Source organism: Hemitrygon akajei, chromosome 7, assembly GCF_048418815.1.
Source record: "Hemitrygon akajei chromosome 7, sHemAka1.3, whole genome shotgun sequence".
Taxonomy (NCBI): Eukaryota; Metazoa; Chordata; class Chondrichthyes; order Myliobatiformes; family Dasyatidae; genus Hemitrygon; species Hemitrygon akajei.
Window position 1 is genome coordinate 159697127 of NC_133130.1, and position 27890 is coordinate 159725016.

The window sequence follows — 27890 nt, forward strand, 5'->3', positions numbered from 1 at the left end:
ATATGTAATGAAAAAAACAAATAAAAAAGTAGTGAGATAGTATTCTTGGGTTCACTGTCCATTCAGGAATCGGATGGCAGAGGGGAAGAAGCTGTTCCTGAATCGCTGAGTGTGTGCCTTCAGGCTTCTGTACCTCCTTCCTGACGGTAACAGTGAGAAGAGGGCATGTCCTTAATGATGGGATTCTTCACAATGGACACCCTGCTCCTAAGGCACTGCTCCCTGAAGATGTCTCGGATACTACAGAGGCTGGTAACCATGATGGAGCTGACTAATTTTACAAGTTTCTGCAACTTACTTAGATCCTGTGCAGTAGCCCCCACCCCCACACGATGATGCAGCCAGTCAGAATGCTCACCGTGGTACATTTGTGAAAGTCTTCAAGTGTTTTAGTTGACATGTCAAATTAGCCCTGGACCAGTCACTGCACTGTCCAGAGGTAGGTTCACCATTGGACACCAGAGCCAACTATGGTCTCCCACACCTGTTTTCCCATGTCCAGCTAACTCAGCACTGGGAAAGGACTGAGCAGCTGAACAACAGTTTGCACTTGCTAACATGATAAATCATCACAAGGCCTTCAACAGACAATTTTTGTCATCAAGACTTGGACATGTCCACACCACCATGTTCAGGAAGTTATTACCCTGCAACCAACATGGATAACGTCGCTCGCCTCAACGCTGATCTCACTCCACAACCTACAGATTCATTTTCAAGGACTCTACAACTCGTGTCCTAAGATAATTTATTGACTGTTACTATTTGCCTGATTTGTCTTCTTTTGCACATTGTCAGTCTTTACGTGTAGTTTTTTTTATATATACATCCTATTGTATTCAGGTTCCTGTAAATGCCTGCAAGAAAGTGAATCTCAAGGCAGTATATGATGACATATGCATACTTTAGTAACAAGTTTACTTTGAACTTTGACTTTGAAGTGGCCAGAGCTTGGTCCCAGCTCTTAAAGGAGCAGAGTTGGAGAGCTCCAGAGATCGAGTCTTTGTGTTTCTCGGCAAGGCTGATAGTGGTTGGGGAACGTGAACAAGGATGATGAAAATACTGGAGTGGCTGGAGGATTGTGCAGCTGGAGGAGTTACTGAGATGTGGAAAACCTATCAATGCCACAGGCAAGATCAGCATCTATTGGCCCTCCCTCGTTGCTTTGAGAAGGCGGTGGTGGGTTTTTCCAGAAAGCAAATTGTACAACTGAGTGGATGATTAAAGTCAGAGGGCCCGGAATTGCACATAGTCCCCAACAAGGCAGGGACAACAGCTCTCCTACAATTTTTAAAAAAGCAAAACTGAATTAAAATTTGTAAATTTCCCTTAAATTGAATGAACAAGTCATCCCATTAGTCATTACACAATATTTAAAAAATATTTCATGTCCATGAAATCCTTTTGCTCCTCAGTGGCCACATCTGCCTCCATATGTAAGTAATTTAACATTCCTCAACACATCGATTCACCCCATCACACTGTCAGTCTGGAAGGAATCACTTCTAGTTCAGGTCAGCCTGACCTAAATACTCCTCTCTTTTGTGCAGAGGTGGATTACACTTCCAAAAGTTAAACTGGCAGAATCAAATTTCCATTGGCAATAAAAACAATTCTCCTCAAGAAATCCTCTTGCATTGAGACGTGACATGAACTCTCCTCTCCTGTGCTTATGGCCATCCGCTACTAACTCATTTGGCAGAACGTAGAGACGATATCCAGGAGGATTCAAAGCTCAAAGTAAATTTATTATCAAAGTACATTCAAATCTGGCTGATTGCTGCCACAACAACAACTTACTCAGCATCAGCAAAACTGAAGACCTGAGTATTGACTGCTGGGGGAAGGAGCTAGGGATCCATGAGCCAAGTCCTCTTTAGGGGATCAGAAGTTAACTTTAAATTACTTGATGTTAATACTCTTAAACTTCTGGTTTAAGGTGGTGCTGGTGAGACACAGCAACGATTTACTGGCATCAAGCAAAACTACTGACAACTCAACTAATCACAACTTTTTATGGAAAATGATCACTGGAATCGATAGCATGTAACTCCCCTTTCGGAGCTGAGTTTTTAAACCGCCTGGATGACCTGGCATTTTTGCAGTGTGAACGGAAGTCATGAAGGTGCAGAACAGTTGTGGCCTGGTGTGTATGGGTCAAATCAAGGTGGTGGAGCCCAGGCCCAAAAGTATGGAACGAGCCAATGTTTAGCAATTGCTGGATCAGACTTGGAGTCAATTTGAAGTGGTGGATCCTTTCCAATCCTGAAGAAGGTTCTCAACCCAAAATGTCTACTCTTTACTCTTTTCCACAGATACTGCTTGGCTTGAAAATCTCATTTCATCTGGTTTGTTTGGAGCAGCCAAACTTCTAAGCAAACTTTAAACCCCATGTACTCAGCAGACTTGGCACACACTTCTCATTGGCTATTTCATTTGCTTTAAAATACTGCTCAATTAGCTCAGTATACATGAGCCAGTTATATGTTGTGTAATCAAACAGATCAATTTTTCTGATGTAGCCAGTCATTTCTGCTCCTTTTTTAATGATTGATTTCATCCGGTACTCTGTTTATGAACTTGTGAATTCTTCCGTATTCTGCTTTTTTAAAAACCTGACTAAGTTTGTCCCTTCTGAAGAACACATGCTGTGCTGTTTTTATACACGACTATTTCTTGCTGCGTTTTTCTTTGAACTCAACTGTCTCGCTGAGCTTCAACAGGTAGTATCTTGGGTCCGTTTAAAACTTCTTTGTCGGCACTGTTAAGTTTTGTAACACTAAAATGTAAAACTAATTGGAAGAACAACAGGGAGTCTGAAATGCGAGTCTAACTTAATTTTTACTTTTAAGTGAGATGGGAATATATGATGTGGTAGAGTCATGATGTATCCAATTCACTTAGTTTTACATTGTTGACTAAAAAGAACTAGAGTCTACAAATCAGCGAGTTCGAATGAATCAAGGACAGTGGCAGTAGACAAACCAACTGTCTGTGTTCTTGCCATGAGATCGAAGGAATAGAGGCTGCCATTTCGTGAAGCTACTCTGTATCCTCCATTTTGTGAACTGGTTTTGCTCGACTGAATGAGTGTTTTACAGTAGACACAATGATGCTCCAGGTAATCTGCTGGACTAGAGATAATTTCCAAATAAGAAGTTATTTGTGAGGTGTTCTTTGGTAGGATATAAGATACAGGTTTGTAAATGGTGTGGTCTGTGTCTGCCCTGAGTGACTCAAGCTGGTTACTGGTTTGGTAACTGATTTGGAACAAAAGGTCATAAATTACCAGTTGTCACTTGTGAAAGGGGGCAATATACGTATGCTGGCTTGGACCAGAGCTAATAAGTAGCTTAATCAGATGACCTTGAACCAATGAGATTGAAATACAATATATGAACTGGTAAGGAAAGTGTATGAAAATGTGAGGCTTCAAATGCAAGGCAGCGACAACTCTCTGGAGACCAACCATCGTGGGTGTGGAGGACCCTACGTTGGAGCGTAGACTCCTTTCCTGGGTATAACCTTTTCTATTCTTTGACTGTTCATGGAGGGACAGGGAAACTTGGTGAGTACATAGTTGAGTAAATTCATGTGCTTTTTAGTTAAGACAATAAAGGTAGTATTTGGTAAATAGAGATTCTCTCTCTGCCTAATTGATCATTACCACCAAGGGGCCATCCTTGTAACAACATATAACCCGTAATGACTTATTTAAATGAACAAGATTGCTGAATCAAACATTTACAATATTACTTAAACACTATTGAAATATTAAATGCACAACAGTTTTGAAGGGGAGGATAGTGTTGAATGCTGAGCTGTAGTTAATGAAGAACATCCTGCCGTAAGCATCTTCACTGTCCAGTTGTTCCAGAGCGCAGCGAAGAGCCAATGAAATAACATCTGCTGTTGACCTGTTGCGACTGTAGTCAATTTAGAGTAACCATAAGATATAGGAGCAGAACTAGGCTTTTGGCCCATTGAGTCTGCTCTGCCATTCCATCATGGCTCCCGTTCAACCTCGTTCTCATGCCTACTCCCCATAACCTTTGACACCCTGATTAATCAAGAACCTATCAACTTCTGTCTCAAATGTGCCCAAATGAACTGACCTGCACAGCTGTCTGTGGCAACTAATTCCACAGATTCACCACCCTCTAGTTAAAAAAAATTTTCCTCATCTCGGTTCTAAGTAGGCGTCCTTCAGTTCTGAGACTGTGCCCTCTGGCGCTAGACTGCCCAACTATAGAAAACTTGGTCTCCACATCCCTTTCAATATTCAATCAGTTTCAATGAGGTCCCCTCATTTTTCTAAACTCCAGTAAGTATAGGTCCAGAGCCATCAAATGCTCCTCATATGTTAATCCTTTCATTCTTAGGATCATTCCCATGATCCTCTTCTGAAACACCTCCAATGCCAGCTCATCTTTATTTTAGATAAGGGGGTAAAACTGCTTACAGTACTCTGTGCAGTCTGACTAATGCCTTATAAATCTTAGCATTACATCCCTGCATTTGTATTCTAGTCCTCTCAAAATGAAAGCTAACATTTTATTTGCCTTCCTTACTACTGATTCAACCTGCAAGTTAACCTTTAAGGAATCCTGCACGAGGACTCCCAAGTCCCTCTGCACTTCTGATTCTTGAATTTTCTCCCCATTTAGAAAAAAAATCCATACCTTTCTTCCTTCTGCCAAAGTGCATGATTATGCATTTCCCTACACTATATTCCATCTGTCACTTCTTTACCTATTCCCCCAATCGGTCTGACTTCTACAGACACCCTCACTACTACCTGCTCCTCCACCTATCTTCATAATGTCTTCAAGCTTGACCACAAAGCTATCAATTCCTTCATGCAAATCATTGACATACAATGTCAAAAGAAGTGGTCCCAACACTGACTTCTGTGGCTAACCAGTAGTCACTGCAGCCAACCAGAGAAGGCCCCTTTTATTCCCACTCTTTACCTTCTGCCAGTCAGTCAATTTCTATCCACTGGCACATTTCCCGTAACACCACAGGCTCTTACCTTGTTAAGCAGACTCATGTGCAGCACCTTGTCAAAGGCCTTCTGAACATCCAAATACACAACATCCACTATGCACCCTCATTTATCTATTCTGCCTGTTATTTCCACAAAGAATTCCAACAGATTTGTCAGGCAAGATTTCCTCTTGAGAAAACCATGCTGACTTTTGCTTATTTTGTCATTTACTTCCAAGTGCCCCGAAACCTCATCCTTAGTGATGGACTCCAACATCTTTCCAACCACTGAAGTTGGGCTAACTGGCCTATAAATTTCTGCCTCCTGCCCTTCTTAGACAGTGGTGTGATATTTGCAATATTCCAGTCCTCAGGCACCATTCCAGAATCTGGTGATTCTTCAAAGATCATTACTAATGCCTCCACAGTCTCTTCATCTTTTTGTAGACTTCAGCTTCAGACTTCTCAACTTCCCAAGCACCTACTCCTTAGTAATAGCAATGACACTCACTTCCGCTCCCAGACGCTTGCATTTCTGGCATTTTGCTCATGTTTTCCATTGTGAAGATGTTTCCTTGTCATTTCTTGCCTTCCCCCCCCCCCCCCCCAACACTACCTCTCCAGCATAACAGTCTGATATCCACTCTCGTCTCTCTTTTACTTTTTATATACCATATCCAAAAAATCTTTTTGCACCTTCTTTTATATTATTGGCTAGCTTACCTTCATATTTTATCTTTTTTTTTCTCGTTATGGCTTTTCTGTTGGTTTTTAAAATCTTCCCAATCTTCTAACTTCCGAATCATTTTTGCAATATTATTTGCTATGCCCTCTCTTTTGCTTTTATGCTACCTTTGTCCTCCCTTTTCTGCTACTGTTTCCTCATCCTCCCTTTAGAACATTTCTTCATCTTTGTAACGTATCTTTCCCGTGCCTTCCAAATTTCCCCCAGAAACATCTGCCATTGCTATTCTACCGGTATCCCCGTGAGTGTCCCCTTCCAATTAACTTTGTCCAGCTCCTCTCTCATGCCTCTGTAATTCCCTTTACTCCACTGTAAAATGGATTCATCTGACTTCAGCATTTCCTTCTCAAACTGTAGGGTGAATTCTATCATATTATGATCACATGCTCCTAAGGGTTCCTTTACCTTAAGCTCCCTAATCAAATCTGAGTCTTTAAACACCTGTTTCTCTAGTGGGCGCAACCACAAGCTGCTCTTGAAAGTCATCTTGTAGACTTTCAACAAATTCCCTCTCTTGGGATCCAGTACTAATCTGACTTTCCCAATCTACCTGCATACTGAAATCCCCCATAATGATTGCAACGTTGTCTTTTTTACATGCCGTTTCTATCTTCTGTTGTAATTTGTAGCCCACGTACCTGCCAAACTCTGATGCACTACAAGGTCATTCGAATAGAACACCATCAGTCCTGTATTCATCATTCTTTTTGATTTTGGCCCCTGTTACACTATAACTCATCCCACTGACTGCACTTTGGCCCCATCATCTGCCTGTCCTTCCTCACAATCTCACTGCATCTACTTGTATACCAACTGCCCCATCCTCAGCCCTATCACTCTGGTTCTCATCCCCCCAGCCAAATTCAAACCCTCCCCCACAGCTCTAGCAAATCTGCCCACAAGGATATTGGTCCTCCTTGGATTCAGGTGTAACTTGTCCTTTTTGTTTCAGTCGTACCTTCTCCAGTAGAGATCCCAATGATTCAGAAATCTAAAACCCTGCTCCCTACACTAATTCTTCATCCACCAAATCATCCTATTCTTGCCCTCACTGGCACAGGTAGAAATGCTGAATTACTACGCCGGAGGTCCTGTTTTTCAGCTTTCTGCTTAGAAACATAGAAAGCCTACAGCACAATACAGGCCCTTCAGCCCACAAAGCTGTGCCAAACATGTCCTTACCTGAGAAATTACCTAGAGTTACCCATAGCCCCCTATTTTTCTGAGCTCCATATACCTGTCCAGGAGTCTCTTAAAATACCCTATCATATCCACCTCCATCGCTGGCAGCCCATTCCATGCACTCACCACTCTCTGAGTAAAAAAAAACTTACCCCTGATATCTCCTCTGTACTTACTTCCAAGCACCTTAAAACTGTGCCCTCTCATGCTAGTCATTTCAGCCCTGGGGAAAAGCCTCTGATTATCCACACAATCGATGCCTCATCATCTTAACTCCCTAAATTCTCTCATCAGGACCACCTCCCATTTCCTGTCTACGCCGTTGGTACCGACGATTTCAGTCTGTTCACCCTCCCCCTTAAGAATGCCGTGAACCTGACCTGAAACATCTCTGACCCTGGCACCTGGCTCTCTTTCACATCCACAGAGTCTGCTTTCTGCTCTTCGAATTATGGAATTCCCTATCACTACTGCACCCCACTTCTCCCCCATTCCCTTCTGAGCCAGACAGCCAGACTCAATGCCAGAGACCTGGTCGCTGTGGTTTCCCTCTGGTAGGTTGTTCCCCCGCCCCCAACAGTATCCGAAGTGGAATACATATTATTGAGGGGAATAGCCAGTGGAGTACTCTGCACCGTCTGCCTATTCCCTTTCCCTCTCCTGATGGTCACCTCGGTACCAGCCTACTGCAACTTGCAGGGTTGACCACCTCCCTGTAGCTCTTAACTATCACCTCCTCGGTTCTCGTATGTCAAAGTCCACACAGCTGCAGCTCCAGTTCATTAACAGGGTTTCTAAGGAGCTGGAACTCAGTGCACTTTGTGTAGATGTAATTATCAGGGAAACTGGAGGTCTCGCAGAGTTTCCACATCTCTCAGGGCACTACCTCCAAACCCGCTCTCAGCACACCAGCTACAGTATCTATTAACAGTAAAAAAAAATACAGCCTGCTTCTGTGCTTGTCCAAGCCTGTTCTCCTTCAAGCTTGTTGAGCCAAAGTCTGACCTCTCTAACACTGGACCACTCCAGCATGGCCGCTCCCACAAATGCTGCTCTCCCTTCTTTTTATCGACCCCGTGCTGCTTGAGGCCCGTCAAAAAGAGCCGAAAATACTGGATCTCTTTTTGAACGTCACGCCGTGTCACCGACGAATAACCTCCTGTGCTGATTTCAGCCCACCAAAAGCAATGGGGCCTCTTTTCAAACCTCACGTGGCGCCACCAACGAACAACCTTTCACGCTGGTTGCAGCCTGATGAGTGGATCCCAGTCACTCTGCAGGCAGGGGCTGATGTACTTCATGACCAGCCTCTCAAAGCTCTTCATCACAGTGGATGTAAGTGCTGCCAGAAAAGTCACCGAGGAAGGTCATCATATCCTTCTCCGGCACCGGTACGATTGAAGCCTGCTGGAAGCTGATGAGTACCTCAGCCTGCCAGAGTGGGAGGTTAAATATATCAGTAAACACTCCAGCCAGTAGATTAGCACAGGTTTTCAATACTTGGCCAGTGAGGCTATACGAGTAGAACCTAGCTATAAGGGAGAGTCTATCACTTAGCTAGTGCTAGACTATAAATCTCTCAATAGCCAATCAGAAGGACAGATATATAGGCAATTTACAGAAAGGTGTAGAACAGTAGGATTACAGATTCAAACTTTCTCAGCATTAACTGGGTTTACCTTAGTGCAAGGGGTTTAGATGGGGCAGAATTTGTGCATCCATGAAAATTGTTTGAGACATGTAGAGAGTCCCACTAGAAATGGGGCACTTGACCTTATCTTAGGAAATAAAGTTGAGAAAATGTTGGAAGTGCCGTTGGGAACTTTGGGAACAGTGACAATCATTATATAACTTCAAGGTAGTTATGGAAAGTGGGTCCTCAAGCGAAGATCTTGAGTTGGAGGAGGGCAGATCTGAATAGCATAAACACATTCCACCATACATTTAGTTAGTCAAGGAGATCTGCATCTCACTTCAAGGTCATGCTGTTTGAATCACAGCTGATACAACAACACACAGTGTCTATGATGCCATTTTGGAAGATCTACACATCTACACACACAAGATCCAGTCCTTGCCTCTTGGACAACAATTTTTCTTCCCTTTTCAAACAATATCCAATTCTCTTCTGCAAGTCAACCCTTGAAATTGCTTCAACCATGAAAGCATTGCACTGCAGATCATAACAGCCACTGTGGGGGACGAAACCTCCTAAAATCTGCTCAGTCTGGTTACTGATCTCCCTGCCTGTGGAATTCTGTCCATGTTTTCTATTGAAGCCTCTCGTAACTCTGAAAACCTATTAAATCTTTGTGTTCTTGACCTTCTCTGCTGCACAGAAAGCAAATGAAAAATCCCCAGTCCCTTCACTTTATCCGTGGCCCTTATTTTTGTAATTGACTGAGTTTGAAATATTCAGGCAGAGTTTTCCTGATACAGCACAGAAAGGGACTATTCGGCCCATTGTAGGTATGTGTGCTGGCTCTTTGGAAAAAAATATCCAGTGAGTTCCACTGCACCTGCTCCTTCCCCGTGGCCCTGCATAAAAAGAGGCCTGATTTCATTCTCCATTAAAATGAAAGAGGCAAAAAGTTCAATTTAAGCTGCCATTTAGTAAGAGTAACAGTGTGGTTACAGACACCAGGGTCGTTGTAACCCAAACTCTCCGCAACTTCTGTGTTTATCTCCCTCCCGTACTTCTACGTCCAAAAATAATACAGTATTGGCAGATTACGATTTGAAGAATGTTCCATTTTTAAACAGCAGGAGAGAAATACTTCAGTCCTTAATCACTTCCGAAGTTGTTCTGTCGCAGGGTTAAAGTCTTGGAGGCAACTTTCACCATCATAGAACATCTAAGAGACAAAGTTCAAGTTCATTGTCATTCAGCCATACAGCTAAATAAAACATCATTCCTCTGGGGCCAAGGAGCAAAACACAGTACATATAGTCACAAAATAATGTTAGCACATGTCTTTGAGTGGCAAGGCCTGAAGATAGACACGCAAGATCAACAAGATGAGTGTTGGCTATTCATCTATAAAGGCATCACACCAGTTCATTACTTTTTCCAGATTCTTACCTTTATTTTCAATTTGTTCTGAGGCCTCATCCAATCTACTTTACTGATTTCTGTCTCTTCATTCCTGCACAGATCTCCACTCTTCAAACTCCTGGTTACTCCTTTTCACTACTGCTCAACAGCGCCTCCAGGTTGGGTTCATGTTGTCCAACGTTGTTTCCCTTTGTTTCCTCTGCATGGCCCCCCTCAGGCATCAAGAAACCATCTGGAAATGCACAACTCCTGGTATCACTTCAGGAGGAATTTGTGAGGGGGCTGCAAAAGGTGTAGCAGAAAAATATGAGCATTTCTATGGAATATCTCCACAATCCTCCTGTTTTAAGGAAAACAATCCCTCATCTTCCATACAAATCGTTCATCATCCTGACCCTCAAAACCCCATTTTGTTCCTTTTTGCAGTACGCACAAAACACTGGAGGAACTCAGCAAGTCAGGCAGCATCTATGGAGGTGAGTGAACAGTCAACATTTCAAACTGAGACCCTTCATCAGGTCTCGGCCTGAAACTTCACCTGTGTATTCCTCCCCACAGATATTGCCTGATTTGCTGAGTTCCTCCAGCATTCTGTGCGTGTTGCCCAAGATTTCCAGCATCTGCAGAATCTCTTGTGTTTATGAATCATAGTCTTGCCTTTCCTGGTCTGACGTCTACTTCCTGCACGCCAATCTAAATGCAAATTATCTCTTGCGTGTTTTACCTGTCTGTATGTGCTGACACGTGTGGACCATTAAGTGTGTATCTGCCTGCACTTGGCATGCCTGTGGGTTTTTCTGAGCTTATCTATCCAACAGATTGCAAATGCTAGACATCTTGAGCAACACACTCACACACACACAATACTAGAGGAACTCAGCAGATGAAGCAGTATTTATGAAGGGAAACAAACAGTTAATGTTTTGGGCTGAGAGCCTTCAGAATCAGGTAATCAGGTTTATTATCACCCCTTTGATTTCATTCCTTTTGTTTGTGCAGAACCCCCAACCTCATCCCATTCCCTCTCATCGTACAGAATCCCATTGACCCAAACCCCTTCCAATTTAGTGTTTGTGGGTTCACCAAGGTCCAAAAACTCCTCCATCCTTACCGATTATACCAAATCCAATCAATTTAAGGAAAAAGTTAAAAGCTGCTGATGCTGGAAATCTGAAATTCAAACAGAAAATGGTGGAAATACTGCATAGCATCTGTGGAGAGTGAGACAGTCAACATTTTAAGTCCAAAACCTTTCATCAGTCAGTCGCCTTAACCCTACTCCATTACTATGTAGAATTCCAAATGACCAAATTTCTCAGAGCACAGTGTTTCCAGAAGATGTCTCCAGCTAGGAAAGGAGACAGAGACAGAGAAGTTAGAGCCTATTAAAGAGGTTTGAAGAAAAGGATGAGTGTTTCAAATCTGAACCATCTGACCAGGAGCAGGTGATGGGCAGCAGAAGGGAGAACGGGGATGCTGCAAGATTAGGTGGGAGAGGAGATACGAGAGTTGAGTCAGGAAGTAACAGTGCACACGGTTGAAAACTGGCTACATTAAGGGAGCAAATGTGGAATTAAAAGCACAGGTTTGTGTTGTTACAGCGAGTCAAGGGTGTCAGGAATGCTGCACTGAACCAAAATGGATCAGCAGCAGCACAGAAGAACACAGAGGTAGAAACAAAGAGAGGCTGCAGTCAGAGCAACTATCACGCTGATGTTAATTGCAAGCTGGCAGGTTGTTTTGTGTTAAGGCTCAGTTAAATGCAGAGTAACTAACCCCTGGTTAGCTGGTGAGTGGATTCTGTGATATCCCATTGATACTATTACCCACCCTTGTGTCATTCACATTGACTGCACTCCGGGGAGTGTCCTGGCAAACTTCCCAACTCTCCTCTTGGTTCAGCTTGAAGCTGACTACACGATGCTTGACAACTCTGGCTGACCTACAGTGTTTATTTTAGCAGCATTCTCGGTGCTTTAATCTGAACTGGGGTACTCGGTAACAGTCTCTCAACATTCCACTGCTCGTCTGCCGGGCAGCACCAGGTGTTTTTGGGTGTGGAGCTCCTGAGGGCTCTGATACTGGTGTGTCTGCATCAGGCCAGGCAGCAAGCTCCATCCTGGATATGGGCCACGACTTGTATTTATAAAGCAACTTCAACATAAGTACATACATACACACAAATATACTTTTGCACAGCACCGCAGCAATTTTATGCATTGCACTGTACTGCTGTCACAAAAAAAACAACAAATTTCATGATGTGTGAACTTTGATAAACCTCATTCTGATATGGGTCTCTATCGTGGACTGAGAGCGGGAAGGGGGCAGGGAGAGGGGAATCTCGGGTGGGAAACGGGGAAGGGAGAGGGGAGGGAGCAGAAAGCATCAGAGAGACATCCTGTAATGTTCAGTAAACCAGTTGTTTGGAATCAAGTGACCTTGCCTGGTGTCTCAGGGCTGGGTGTATCTGCACCCCTGATATTCCCATACCCCTTCCCCGGCACTCTGCGCTTGGCATTCCTAACACGCTTTGCGTCAGCCGGATTTACAAACTTGCTCTGCTCTTCACATTCACAAATACAGTACTGTCCAAAAGGGAGTGAGAAAGTGTGAGAGAGAGTGAGAGTGAGATTGTGTGTGAGAGAGAGAAGAATGAATTACACCAAATTATTAGGACACATGACCAAAATCTTCAAGGAGATAGAGGGTGCTAACAAGGCAAAGTGATTTCAGAGTGAATTTCGCATCTTAAGGTTGCCGATTGTGGAACGATGGAGACGTAAGGAAACCCAGAAACAAAGAATTAGAAAATTTCACAGATCTTATAGTGCAGGGAGAGGTTCTGGAGATATCTGAAATTCTCAACAGATCAGGCAGCATCTGTAGTGGCAGAACCAGGGTCAATGTTTTAGCTTAATAACCTTTCTTCGGAAATGAAGTATTAACTCTGTTTCTCTCTTCATCATTGTTGCCCGACCTGCTGAATATTTCTAGCATTTTCTGGTTTTACTTCGTATTTAGAAAGTTTTGCTCCTTGATACAGGGAGGAAAACTGGTCCACGAAAGTGGTGAATGAGATTTGATGCAAAGTGCTGGAGGAACACAGCAGGTCAGGCAGCGTCTATGGAAATGAATAAACAGTCAACATTTTGGGCCGAGACCCTTCTTCAGGAATAGAAAGAAAGTGTGGGTGGTGGGGGGGGGGGAGTGGGGGAGAAAGATACCAGAAGAAAAAAGGTGGTGGGAGGGGAAGGAGGACTAGCTAGAAGATAAAAGTGAAGCCAGATGGGTAACAAAGGTAAAGAGGACTGGAGAAGAAGGAATTTGGTAGGAGAGGAGGGTGGACTATAGGAGAAAGTGCAGAAGGATGGGCACCAGGGGGAGGTGACAGGCAGCTGAGCAGAAGAGGTAAGAGGCCAGTGTTGTTCAGGAGTTTCAGCATCCACAGAATCTCACGTTAATAAAATTTGATGTGAGTTCCAGCAACGGTATCGGAGTTATGAAGGAGTTCAAGTTTTCCAAGGATGGATCTCCCTCATCCCTTAACCTTCTCCACATTCCATCACTCCGGGGGGCTGCCATGTTCAAGACTGGTTTTCTCACATTAGGTATTTTCAGATGTGAGTTTTGTTCTCTGTCTGTCCTCTTCCATTCGGAGCTCGAGGGCCCTGTAGCAGGCTCCCTCTTCTTCAACCCGAAAAATGTAAACTCTTTCTCGCTCTCGTTGGTCTGGTGCCGATTCTCAAGTTGGGGAACTTGGAAAAAAGCGATGCAGCGGGCTTCATCATTGCAAATCAACAACTCGTTTTGTTATGTTTCCCCTCTCGCTGTGAAAGGGGGACACCTCTCTGTCCCTTTATTTGGGAGAGTGAGAGCTTGTGGTGAGAAACATTGCGGAATATTGGTACTTCGGCCAACATTCTGTGGAGACAACACCCTCAAGTGCACTCTGACGACGGCTTCTCAATTGGAGCCGAAACGTCTGCAAATGGTGATCAAACGATTTTCCAAACAACTAGCCTGTGGTATGTCGAATTGGCGGAGCGAATGGTTAGTTTTTGTTGGCTGGCAGATCCTGGTCTTTCTCGGGGGCTTTGCTATTGCTTGCTTGGTGCTGATGCTTTTTTTTGCTGAAGTAAGTGGGGAAGGGGGAGGGCTGTTGCTTGGCTGTTGCTTTGCTGTTGCTTGCGTGAGGGGGTGGGGGGTCTTTGGGGTTCTAGCTTTTTTACCGTCTCTCATTCTATGGGGCACTCGTCTGTTTTTGTGGATGTCTGTGAAGAACAAGAATTTCAGGACGTATATTTCTCTGATATTAAATAGAACTATTGAACTCTGCTCTGCATATTCTAACTTGCATCATTGACAGAGCAGAGACACAGAGGCCAATTCTCGGACCCCAAAAGAGACCTAGGTTCATGGAATAATAAGCGAGCTCCACATACAAAAAGAACCTGCTCCTTGGCCGAGGTTTCATCTTAAACTGTAATTGCTGAGTGATGCTCGGAAGTTAGGGCTCTTTTTCTTCTAAACAGGAATGTCTTCCGGAAACACTGCAGGGACCCAAGATGAGCCTTCAGGAATCATAGGATGGGAATGTCTGCAGGAAGCAAACCTCAAGAATTTCTCTGCAGGATCCTGGTCCCCTTCTGAATGATGAAAAACGTATGATGTAGAAGTTCAAGTCCGCCAATCCTCCTGTTGCCATGAACCAGGCCAACAGGAACAATTGTCCCTTTTAAGCAGGCATTCATGTCTTTATGTTTAATTTTAATTCCAGGCACATCATTGCTTCTAATAAAAAAATCATGAGCCTATATTCAGACTGCCATTCCCAGTCCTACACTATTTTGCTGGTATTTAGTAGAAGATTTCCTAACAGTATTTTGAAGAACATAAAAAAGTATAGCACAGAATGGGCCCTTCAGCCCATGATGTTAGCTAACCTTTTAAACTACTCCATGATCAGGCTAACCTTTCCCTTCTTCATATCCAATAACTATTTTGCTTTCACCCATGTCCCTTAAGTACCTGCCTCCAGCTGCACCCCCAGAAGTGATTGCAGGCAATTGCACTTCCTTTGCAAAAAAAAAACTACCACTGGCACCTCCCTTAAACTTTCCTCCACTCATCTTAATAGGATGCCCTCTGATAATAACCATTGCTGCCCTGAATAAAAAGACTTTCCACCTGTGCCTCTCGTTATGTTATACACCTCTATCAAGTCACCTCTCATCCTCCTTCACTCCAAAGAGAAAAGCCCAAGCTCAACCATCCTTTCCTTATAAGACATGCTCTCTCATCCAGGCAGCACCCTAGTAAAGAAAATCAAGAAGAGCTAAACACAAGAGGTTTTGCAGATGCTGGAAACCTTAAGCAACACATGCAAAATGCTGGAGGAACTCAGTAAGTCAGGCAACATCTTTGGAGGGGGATAAACAGTTGGCATTTCAGATGAAGGATCTTGGCCTGATGTGTTGAGTTCCTGTTTTGTAGAACTCCACTACATCTTGGGGCTGAAAACAGAAGCTACCCAGTTTTGGCACATTGCTCTTTGTGGGCCCTGCTGATGGCAACTCGGGAGAATGTCAGGAAGTGGAGCCAATCAAAACTGAGAGTCCTTGTGACCCCCAGCATCTTGAGTGTGAAAAGGGGACTGAGGATTTGGGTAAGCCATGGAATGCATAGAAAATACATGTCCTGCCCTCCTGCTGGTGAGGTCCAGCCCAATGAAGTAGCCCAAGTCCCTCTCCTCAGACGTCTGAAGCAGCCCCTAGTTGCTCAGAAACCAAAGGAAAAGCTGCTGTCACGAGGGAAGTCTCCTTTTTTGGCAGTCTCAGAAGGTGGACCAAAACCAGGAGCTCTTGTGGACAGAAGGCACAGAGCTTATTCACCAGGACAACCTAGAAAAACAGCCAGGAGTACAAAGCACAGATTGGTCAGGAATATTACAAATTACTAAATCCCTGCCCAATCACCATCAGCATATAATCTGTAGCAGCGGAGGTCCTAACACACCAGACCGCGGCTATACTAAGAGAAGGAATGCTTACCGTTCCAAGTCCAGACTGCATTTCGGGAAATCTGATCACTTGGGTGTTCTTCTCTGACCTGCACATAATCAGAGCAAGGATCCAGCGATTAGGACAATAAAGAGGTGGCTGCGGGAGGCAGAGGAGTGGCTACGGGATTGCTTTGAGTTGGTGGACTGGGTCGTTTTCAAGGATTCATCTGTGGATCAGAATGAACGTACCACAGTTGTCGCGTACTTTACTAAAACATTTGTACACGAGTGTGTCCCCATAAAATCATTCATAGCCTTCCCTAACCAGAAACCCTGGATGAACCATGAGATCCACAATCTGATCAGAGTCAAAGTCTGGTGATCGAGAAAGTTACAAGAGGTCCAGCTATGATCTCCGGAAAGCCATCTCTCGGGCAAAGTGGCAATTTCAGACTAAACTTAAATCAATGAAGGACGCCCGACAGCTGTGGCAAGGCTTGAATGTCATCACCTCTTACAAAGTGAAACCAGGTGACATAGGTGACAATAGGGCTTTGCTTCCTGATGAGCTCAGTGCCTTCAATGCTCACGTTGACTGTCAAAACACGGAGGAACCATCACAAGCTCCTACAGCCCCCGATGATCCTAAGATTTCAGTCTCTGAGGCGAACAGGAAAGCATCATTCAGGAGGGTGAACCCATGGAAAGCATCCGGCCCAGATTGGGCACCTGACCAAGTACTAAAGACCTGCACTGATCAATTGACTGGTGTGGTCACCAATATCTTTAAACTCTCGCTTCAGCAGTCTGAGGTACCCACCTGCTTCATTTATACCGGTGCCTAAGAAGAACATGGTAACCTGCCTCAATGACTATCGTCCAGTGGCATTAACGTCGACAGTGATAAAGTGTTTTGAGAGGATGGGGATGAAACATATTTACTCCTACCTGAGGAACAACTTGGATCTGCTCCAATTTGCCTACTGTCACAACAGGTCAACAGCAGATGCCATTTCATTGGCTCTTCACTCAACTCTAGAACATCTAGAAAGCAAAGATACGTACATCAGGATGAACGTTATCGACTACAGCTCTGCACTCAATACCATCATCCCCTCAAAACTGATCAGTAGGCTTCAAGACCTTTGTCTCAATACCTCCTTGTGCAAAAGGATCCTCAATTTCTTCACTTGCAAACCCGTCACTTTGAATTGGCAAAGATATCTCCTCTACAATCTCCATCAGCACAGGTGCACCACAAGGCTGGTCTACCCTGCTCAACGCTTTTCACTTATGACTGTGTGGTTTAAGCACAGCTCCAATGCCATATTTAAGTTTGCTGATGACAGCTCTGTCATAGGCCAAATCAAAGGTGGTGATGAGTCAGCATAAAGGAAGGAGATTGAAGATCTGGCTGAGTGCCGCCACAACAACAACCTCTTACTCAATGTCGGCAAAGCCAAGGAGCTGATTATTGACTTCAGGAGGAGGAAACTGGAAGTCGATGAACCAGTCCTCACCGGGATCAGAGGTAGAGAGGGCAGCAACTTCAATTCCTTGGTGTTATCATTTCAGAGGACCTGTCCTGGGCCCAGCACATAAGTTCCATTATGAAGAAAGCACAGCAGTGCCTCTATTTCCATAGCAGTTTGCAAAGATTCAGCATAACATCTAAAACATTGACATGGTGTATGATGTATGATGTGTGGTGGAAAATATATTGATTGGTTTCATAACAGCCTGGTATAGAAACACCAATGTCCTTGAACAGAAAACCCTACAAAAAGTAATGGATATGGCCCAGACCATCATGAGTAAAGCCCTCCCTACCTTTGAGCACATCTTCACGGAGCACTGTCACAGAAAAGCAGCATCCATCATCAGGGACCCCACCACCCAGCTCATGCTCTCTTCTCGCTGCTGCCATTGGGAAGAAGGTGCAGGAGCCTCAGGGCTCACACCACCAGGTTCAGGAACGGTTATACCCCTCAACTATCAGGCTCCTGAACCAAAGGGGATCACTTCCCCCAACTTCACTTGTCCCATCACTGAACTGTTTCCACAAGCTATGGACTCATTTTGAACGACTCTTCGTCTCATGTTCATGATAATTATTGCTTGTTTATTAATTATTATTATTATTCATGTTATTATTTTTTTGCACAGTTTGTTGTCTTCTGCACGCTGGTTGTCCACCCAGTTAGTGTGGTCTTTCATTGATTCTATTATGGCTTTTGGATTTATTCAGTATGACCTTTGACATATCAAGGTTCACAGTAAATTTATTATCAGATTACATATATGTCACGGTATATTACCCTGAGATTCATTTTCTTGTGGGCATACTCAATAAATCCATAATAGAATGAATAATAGCCAACTTGTGCATTGAACCCAGATGCAAAAAGCAACAAACTGTACACACACAGAAAGAAATAATATAAATATATAAGCAATAAATATATGCACTTTGAAAATAAATTTACTTTGAACTTTGAAGTTTGGTAATTTTCTCACTGGCACGTGGTCTATTTGCATTAGTTCCTAAGGGAACAGGGAGGTAACATTCCTGAACTGCTTCATGTGGTGAAATCACCCTCAAGTGGCATACCAGTGGAGCCACACTAACCAACCGGCTCCAGATACAACCTTCATCAGTATTGACTTAAGTCTGGGCTTTATGTGCCATGGTTTATGGATGGGGAAAACTAACGTGCCCTTCCTGTTGCTGGCCACTGGTTTGCCCTATGAAGCTAAGTGGAACTCACCATATCATAATCAGGACCTCTCAGAGCATTTAAAGTGCAATTAATATCCTGAGGAAGGGTCTCGGCCCGAAATGTTGACTGTTCATTCATGTATTTGCAATGAACATCTATAGTACAGATACTATCAGCCTGGGTGGTGGGGTTCATTATAGAAGCACGGCAGCACAATGCCAGAGCAGTTAGTGGTAATGCTTTACAGCGCCAGATGCAAGATCAGGGTTCAATTCCCATCTCTGTTGGTAAGGAGTTTGAACGCTTTCCCTACAACTGTGTGGGTTCCTTCGGGTGCTCTGGTTTTCCCCACGTTCTAAAGATGCACCGGTTAGGGTAGCGGGTTGTGGGCATGCTATGTTGGCGCTGGACACACGGCGACACTGGCAGCTGCCCCCCCAGCCTGTTCTCAGCACAAATGATGCATTTCATTGTGTGTTTTGATGTACATGTTATGAATAATCTGATCAAAGCTAATCCAGTTTATGGAGAACAAGATATACAGAAAGGAATGAAATAACAGAGCATATGTTTTTTTTGCTGATATTGGGTGAAGAGGTGCAGGCCAGGGTACTGGGGGAACCACCTAAACTCAACTCCTACCTGACACAGCCTATTCTTCTTCTTCAAAAAACATCTACTACAATGGCAGAAACCCCTCAGTTCCATCCCTTTTGTAAAATGTGACCCTCTTGATGGTGCTACATGCTCTCAGCATTGGGAGTCAAACAGAACGACGGGCTGAAGGCACTTGAATGCTTTGCTTGTTTGATTCTGAGGCAAAAAGTCTCGTTGGCTTTGGGCTGGAGATTCATCCTAGCTTGCTGACAGTCATTATCAGCTGTTGTCTGGATACACCTAGATTCCCCGTCCTGACCTCTCTGCCTCTCCGATTCCTCAGGTGCCCTTTAAAACCAACCACATAGAGCTCGTGTTCTAATATTCCCAGATATGGCTTGGTGCCAAATTTTATTGAACAACATTCCTTAGGATGTTTCGTTACAGTAAAAAAAATGCAACATAAATGCAAGTTATTGTTGTTTTGGCATGTGTATCAGAGGCCAGTCGATATCTGTTGAATCAGATTCCAAAGCAAGTTATCACGTCGAGAAGACTGGCAGAATACAGTAAAAACCAAGTCGTGAAACCAGGACTGCAGGGGTTAAAATTCTTTGTAAACCCGGGCAGCAGAGAGGGGTTTTTAAAAATCTGTTCCCACAGCTTGAAGCCTACTCTTTCACCTTTGCTCCTTGGATCCCGGGAACTGGCAGAAATTACCAGAGTCTGAGAACAAGGGAAAGAGGCCCTAAACCTCATTCCAGACAGTGTCTAGACAGGCTGCAATTACTGCCAGCACGAAACAGTCAAGCACAACTATTTGAAGTGAAGGGAAACTCAACAAGAATTAAGGAGCAGTGCCGGCCCACTCAGGAACTTCTAAGCCTGTTCATTTTTCTTTCTGACTCCCCTCCTTCCATCACCGCCATTCTTTCGGCTACATATTAAACCTCTAGCCGCACACTAAATCATTGTAAGCAGCTTATATCAGGATGCCGTACACTTCAGTCTTTATTTTCCCACTTTGTTTCTCCTGTTGAGGTGCCTTGGTTCAATTCCCTCTCCTTCCATGGAATTCCAATGGTCAAACTTCTTCCCATTCACATCCACACCACTGAATCCCAATAGATTTGCACGGAACCCTGACCTCCCATATCTCTCCCCATTCCATTCTTGTTACATGGTCACCTGGAAAGCATTCTAAAACAATGCAATTATAAATCATGCTCCACGAATGGAATAGTTCTCCGTGGTTTAGTTTGGTCGCTCAGCATTAAGCAGCCAAACCGGAGCCACGTCTCAGCTGGAGGCAGCAGCTAACTCTCAGTGTATTAGCTCAACGCTCTCCATATTTTAATGTGGTCAAGTTGCTGTTTCAATGATCCACTGGGCTGGGGGACGCAGGTCTGTAAACTTCTGGTTGGCTTTTTAGGTCCTTCACCCAACTCAAACATATTTGGGTTAAATTAACTTTTTTTTTAACTCAGTGATATTTCAAACACGTTTAAGACTAATCTCAGAAAAGAGGCAGATTCCTCACTTCACCGACCCATTTTTTTCTGCTTAGTTTTCCCTCTCTTGGTTTGGCTGGTGGTACTGTTCTGTGGAATCCAAAACAAAACACTCTTGGAGCACTGCCAAGGATGTAGGAGATTGACAGTGATAATCTACAGCTTACTTGGTCATGAAAATTTCACAACAGGTCCTAACTTCCCCAAACAAGTTCCTTAATTGAAATCAAGAGGGAGATCTGGACCAAGGCCTTATCTAATACTCACTTTTCTAATGCCAGGAATGCTAAGACAGGATGTTGCTTTGGCTAAGATCAGCGGATGTGTTAGCTTATTCTGTGTATAGCCCGAACTGATGTATAGCCACTGGGCCACCAAGACATGTCATTAGTCACTTGAGAACCCATTGGTTGCAGCTTCATAGAAAATTAAACCGAGAAGCAATGTTATGTTGTCCAAACTGCTTTCTGTCCGTGCTCATTTGCAATAAGTTTCTTCTACCCTTGATCTCCCCATTTTTTCCAATTCATTCTTAATTCATGAATTTAGGTTCATTCCAAACCTCTGTTTTTCAGCTGCTGTCGGTTCTCTGTTGCATGCTTCATTTTCCTTATTCCTCTCTGCTGTTGCATTCTTTAACCGTTCTCCCTTTTTCCTTTGGGCTGTCCTTCCATTACCTTTTCAACTCATAGTTCTCAGTCTTCCAATGCTTCTGCCTCCTATTTGGACTCATGAAAAATAACTCTGTCATTCTCCGCTTCTTCAGCAGTGGCTTACAGTTGAGGATGACTTGTTTTTGGTCCAGCTTTGTGGGGTCTAAGGTGGCTGATGAGGTTATAGTGGGATCTATAGACCCTGTCGTAGATGGAGCAGAACGTGTTCTAGAGGACAAGCAATTGGGTAGTTTGGGAGTTGTTGTAATCTTCATCTGAATTGACAAGCTTTTCATTGCTATTCTGAATGTTTCATCTCTGTTCTGAGGGGTCCAATGAGTCAATGGGAAGGCTTTACATTTTTTCAAGGAAGCGTTTGAGAACAGTCCCTGTGAGGTAATGTTGTAGCTCTATAAAAGTCTGCTGAGACCACACTTAGAGTATTGTGCTCAGTTTTTGGTCACCTCATTATAGGAAAGACGTGGAAGCTTTAGAGAGGGTGCAGAGGAGTTTTACCAGGATGCTGCCTGGATCAGAGAGCATGTATTCCGAGGACTAGTTGAGCGAGCCAGGGCGTTTTGCTGGAGCAATGGAAGATGAAAGGTGACCTGACAGAGGTGTATAAGATGATAAGAGACTCAGACAGAGCAGGCAGCCAGAGATTCTTGCCCATGGTGGAAATGCCTAATATGAAGAGGCATAATTTTAAAGTGATCAGAGGAAAATATAGGGGGATGTCAGAGATAGATGTTTGTTATGCACACACGCACACCGCCCTGCCAGGGATTGAGGGCAGGTACATTAGGAGCATTAAGAGACTCTTAGATATAAACATGGATAAGTTTAAATTGAACTTGGAGTAGGTTAAAATATCGGCACAACACTGTGGGCTGAAGGGCCTGAACTGTACTATACTGTTCTATGTTCCATACCTGCACTGCTTTCTCCGTCCATTTGCTGACTTCTTGGTGTAATAGCATTCATTCAGTCTAGAGTATCTGTTTTGGGGATTTGGTATCAAACATGCAAGGAACCCAGTTTATGCTAGGAATGTTGGCCTGGGAGAGAATGCTGATGTTAGCTCCCTTATCCTTGCAGATGCAGTTTTGCTTGTCCCTCCCAGAGGTTTGTAAAGCCCATGTTTGGTATTCCAGCTCAAACAGGTATAGGAGGGCAGGGGATTTACCACTGTACAGAGCTTTTTAAAACAGGGAACGACACTGAATTCTATTGGGTAAGGACTTTGGGGTTATAAAGAACATCTGCTGGAGAGGCCATTGCAGAGCTGGCCAGGAGGATATCAATAATCACTGGCCATGTCACAGAATCAGCTTCATCAGTTAGCAACTCCACACAACGAATTCCAAATGTCTTCCTTGCTCTGACACAACCAATTTTGGAAATGATGGGGTTGATCTTACTGCCTTTCCACTGTTTTGGCTTTACAGAGGACAGGATTGACGTGGGGGAGTGGAAGGTGGAGATCACCTGCTGTTCCTGAGATGATCACGTTCTAGTTTAATTGTCATTCAACCATACACGAATACACGTGAATACGGCCAAACAAACCGGCGATCTTCCAGGACCAAGGTGCAAGGTGCAAAACTCCCTACCAACAGTCATACACAGCACAAGGCACGTATAAGATAGTAGTAGGATACAGTTGCGCAAAAACATACAGTCCAAGTCCCCGAGTCCATGGGTGTTGCAGCAGTCTGCAGCCAAACACAATACAACTTGTTTTGCCCCCTTCCATTGGAATTTACCTCAGAACAGGCACCAAGCGAGTACCCCAAGAGAGACATCACACTGAGAAGCCCAGCCTACTGACATTACCAACATGGTGATGGCACTTTCACTCATAAGTTCAGGGGTCATACAGGTATTCAGGCCTTTCACCCCGCCAAGTCCTCACCAACACTATTGCAAAGATCTGACACTAATCGCATTTTGTATTCTTCCATCCTCCACTTCCCCCTGGCCTTATTACTCTTCTCCCAGGCACCAGGGGTTATTTATAGTGACCTGTTTGTCTTTGCAATGCAGTGGGAAACCGGAGGAAAATGAGGTCTTAAAGGGATCACGCAAACTCCACACAGATTGAACTCAGCGTCAGGATTGAACTTGGGTCTCCCGCACCCTGGGGCAGCAGCTCTACGAGAGATGCCCTCATGCCACGAGCGTCCAATTCCTATGAATCCACGACCGCACGAATCTGTGTGTGGGAGTGGGAGGGGCGGTAGAGGAGCACAAGCAATGTTAAAACATTTTATTTTTATGCAGAATCTTTGAGAGATATGGGAGGGTGACGTTCTCCTTCTCCTTAAGCCTTCCTCAACCCTGGACTTACTTTGCTTTCTCCATACCTCTATTTCCACCAACCCTTCCTGGGATTAAAACCCTTTCTGTTCTCCATGAGCCTGGGTTTCTAACCCAATTTTCTTAACTGCCTGCCTGCCCACATCATACTCATTAAACCTGGGCAACAGCTACAGTAGAGTTAGGATATTTGAAGTTTGTTATTAAAATGGTTTGTCCAAAGGCTTGGTTTCCCCCTCAACTCAAATGCATTCTCAGTAAACTTATCCCCATTGTTCCTGCCGTACATTTTTCACTCATTTACTGAGAGGCTTCCTGAGCAGTGGCCACAACTCAAAACCGAAGGGACAAATCTCTTGTCTCACCTTGTAATCTGGCTCTCAGACAATGGGCAGCAAAAACTCCCCTTACATTTCAGTGACCTGAATAGGCTCAGGTAGTGATTAGCATAAATCCCCATGTTGCTTGAGTAAGTCAGTATCCTGCTTTGGTCATGATGTAAAGATTCACATTCTCTTAATTTTAATGACACTACTTCACAGTCATTAGGTAAACAATCAGATTATGTCATTGTGTAGAGATATGGAGCAGTACTGTGTCAAACTAAAGCCCTTATTTATTTCAATTAAATCATGATCAGAAGGTTACTGACACATCTTGTTCTCTTTCAAGTACTTCTTAAATATATTAATGGTTTCTGTCTCTTCTATTCTACCTGGCAATGAGTTCTAGATCTCTATCATCCTCAAAACATCTCTAAACTTTCTAATTATCCGCTTAAAATTATCAGCCATAGTTGTCCTTCCCCGATCAGTCCTTCTCTCCCACTCTATTGTAGCCTTATCGGTATCTTACACCCTTCAATTTTCAAAATACTTACTGTAGGACACTAGGATGATAAAAATTCTCTGTCTCCAAGGGTGAAGACAGCTGCTGCATAGTAACACCATCATTTGCATACTCCCCTCGAGGTCACCCAATCCTCCCTCGGAAATATGTTCCCATTCCTCCATGGGTCTGTCTCCTGTCACTCCCTCTGCAACAACACTGTGGAGACCTTCACCAGATGGACTGCTGCAGTTGTCGAATGCAGCTCACCACCAGCTTCTCAGGGGAAATCAGGGATGAGCAACAAAAGCTGGCCTTGCCTGTGAAACTCACATCTTGGCAAATACAGGAACTTTAAAAAAAACTTAAATTTCCATTCAACCTCATGCTTCTGATGAAAATCACTCCTGCCTAATCAATCTTTCCTCAATTCTCCAGCCCTGGTAATGTTCTCGGAAGCCCCCCCTCTGTATCTTCACTGCTGTCACGTCCTACTTGTAACGTACACAGAAATTAGTTGAGCAAGTTCTGACTAATCTTCAATTCTATGCTTCAGATATTAAAAAGAGTGCACTCCGTTAACTTCCTCACCAATTCAGCTGTCTGTCCAACTAATTTCAGGGACAGACATGTATTCCCGGGCCCATCTTCCTTTGCACTTCTCGTCACTCCATCTGTTCCACACTCCCATGCCTTGCTGCTGTTTCCAAGAGCACTACTTCAGTTTTTAATGAATTTAATTATATTTCTGTCCACTTTTTCTGTCCACTGGCCAATACAGTCAATAGGGTTTTTTTTTACCCCTTCACTATCATCTACAAGGCTGATTCCGGTGTCGTCTGCAAATTTCTTAATTACGCCCTGTAAATTTAACTCTAAATTACTGGCATACACCATAAAAAGCAATGAAAAATACTGCAGAGCCTCACTGTAAGCAGCCTTCCCGATACACAAACAGCTGTTGACTCTTTGCTTCCAACCAGTGTCACTTTTGGCCGGAAGTTTCTAATTTCCTTTAAAAAGGTGGTTTTACCGTTACCACCAGCCTGCCGTGCAAGAGTCTTTCTAAGATACCTGCAGACTGCGTATAGCAGACTACCATCATCAACGTTGTCCACAAAAAAAGCTCCACCCTCCCTTTCCCCTACTTGGCTCGATCTGCCCTCATCTTCAAACCTCTTGGATGCTTGCCTCTTTACACTAGCTATCTCCTCCCTCCACACTTAGTCCCAAAGCAGGATTTCGACTGAAACGCCATCAGTTCCTTTCTTCGCATAGTTGCTGCTCGACTAATTGAATTCCTCCAGCAGATTATTCGCTGCTCCAGACTCACGCATCTGTTGTCTCTTGTCTTGCAGTTGTTCCTGATGCTTCCTTAGTCAGGTTGCTGCATTGAGAGCCTTAAGGCTCTTCATTTGGAAACCCAGTGAAGATAGAGAACATAATGTCACAAACTAACCCCCCCCCCCCCCAAGCTCTGCTACCTTTCCACCAGTGGCACAGTGTATGGGTGGGATGACGTCCTTATCAACACCCAGAATCAAAGGTTCAAAGGTTCATTTTATAGTCAAAGTATGCACGCACAATGCAATTCTGATATTTGTCTTCTCCAGACAGCCATGAAATACAGAGAAACCATGGCAGTTGTCGAAAGAAAGGACATCACCCCACCCCTAGCACAAAAGGGAAATAAAACTCACAAATTCCAACCCCACCCACCCCCACCCATTCCCTCACACAACAAAACTAACAGATAGTCCACATGGAAACTGATAGCTGGGTCATAAAAAGCATCAAACCCCCAACCCCTTCCTCGCAAAAAAACCCACTGATAATGATATAATAACAGCAATAGTGATAAAGAAGCAGTTCTTTCTTGATTCTGAAGAACTGTCTAATAAGATTCAGGTCACCAATAGCCTCCCCCAGTGATGCCCAGTTTGGGTTCAGCCAGAACTAATTGGCTCTAGACTGACTGACCAAATATGGACAGTTTGCTGAATCCCCGAATGGAGACGCAGGAGGCTACAGATGCTGGAATCTGCAGCAACACGGAGTCTGCCAGAGGAATGCGGCGGGGCGGAGCAGGGTCCGTGAAGAGAAAGGAATTAACTGACCAGCCTCTGAGTCCTGATGCAAGGTTCTGCCCCAAACCATTAATTCCTTCCCACTGCCCCCCCACCAATCAGTACAGCTCAGCCCACCGAGCTCTGCAGCAGATCGCTTGGAGCTTGGGATGAGAATGAACGGCCTTGACGCCGAGGCAACTTCTGATTGAGTGCACCTTAGTGAAAACAAAATCAATAGGAATCAATGGAAAAAAAAACTTCCAATGGCTGGAGTTCTCATAGAATAAAGGATTGTGGGTGAGGTTGTTGGAAATTAGTTACCTTAGCTCTAGGATCAGAGCAATCTCTTGGGGCCAATCATCTTCAAGCTGCTTTATTTATGACTTTGCCTCCGCCACAGCGTCAGATGCAAGGATGCACTGTGTTCAGCTCTGCTCACAACTGCACGTATCATCCAGAAGGTTGTACCAGAATGCTGAAAGAGTCAGGTTACAGTCAACACCGCATATAGTGCCAGTCTAAGCTCTGTTGTTGCCTGTATGGAGTTTGCACATGCTCCCTGTGACTGTGCGGGTTTCTCCGATTTCCGCTCTCATTCCAAAGGCACGCTGGGTAATTTGGCACTATAAGTTGACTCTAGAGGCGTGACAGGAGAATGAAGAGGGCATTAAGGGTCATGTGTGAGGAAAGGGAGGTTGTAGGGAAGTGTGAGTGAGAATACAGTTGATGTGATCGCTTCCTGAGAATTGGTGTTGACTCAAATGGCTGAGTAATAAGTAAGTATGAGGAAATAGCATCGAGCCACCCAATTCCAGGTAATGATCATCCCCAGCTGGAGGTGAACCATTTCTCCTGGACAGTCAGGTGATTATTGGGGTACGTGTGGAGGAGGGAGAGGGGAGGTTCACCACTGTCCTTAAATGTACCTGCACCAGCCAATATCAAAGGCCGGGTATCTAGTGAAAGGTCACTCCAAGTGCCCAATTTGAGATGGGTGACAGTTGTCAACTCTGTCTTGAGGGAGATCACGCCTTCCACCTCCCTGAGCGTTCATTCACTCCACCAGTCTAACACCGTGCCTGCAATGTGAGCCATCTACAAGACAGAGTACTCCAATCTGCCTTCCAAACCTAACGACCCCTACCAGCCAGGAGGACTAACAGCAGCAGCCTCAGGGAAACACGCCCTACATTTCCATCTCAGTCACTCCGCCATTGA

At 44.2% G+C, this 27890-nt stretch overlaps 1 long non-coding RNA gene across 1 annotated transcript; it reads right to left on the reverse strand.

Moving 5' to 3' along the window:
- Positions 1-1360: 1360 nt before the first annotated feature.
- On the reverse strand, positions 1361-27890 carry LOC140731081 (uncharacterized). Its single transcript, XR_012099728.1, has 5 exons — positions 26994-27890; positions 16924-17019; positions 16025-16082; positions 9999-10253; positions 1361-8347 (listed from the first exon to the last, which is right to left on the reverse strand). It is a non-coding gene; the product is annotated as an uncharacterized lncRNA (long non-coding RNA).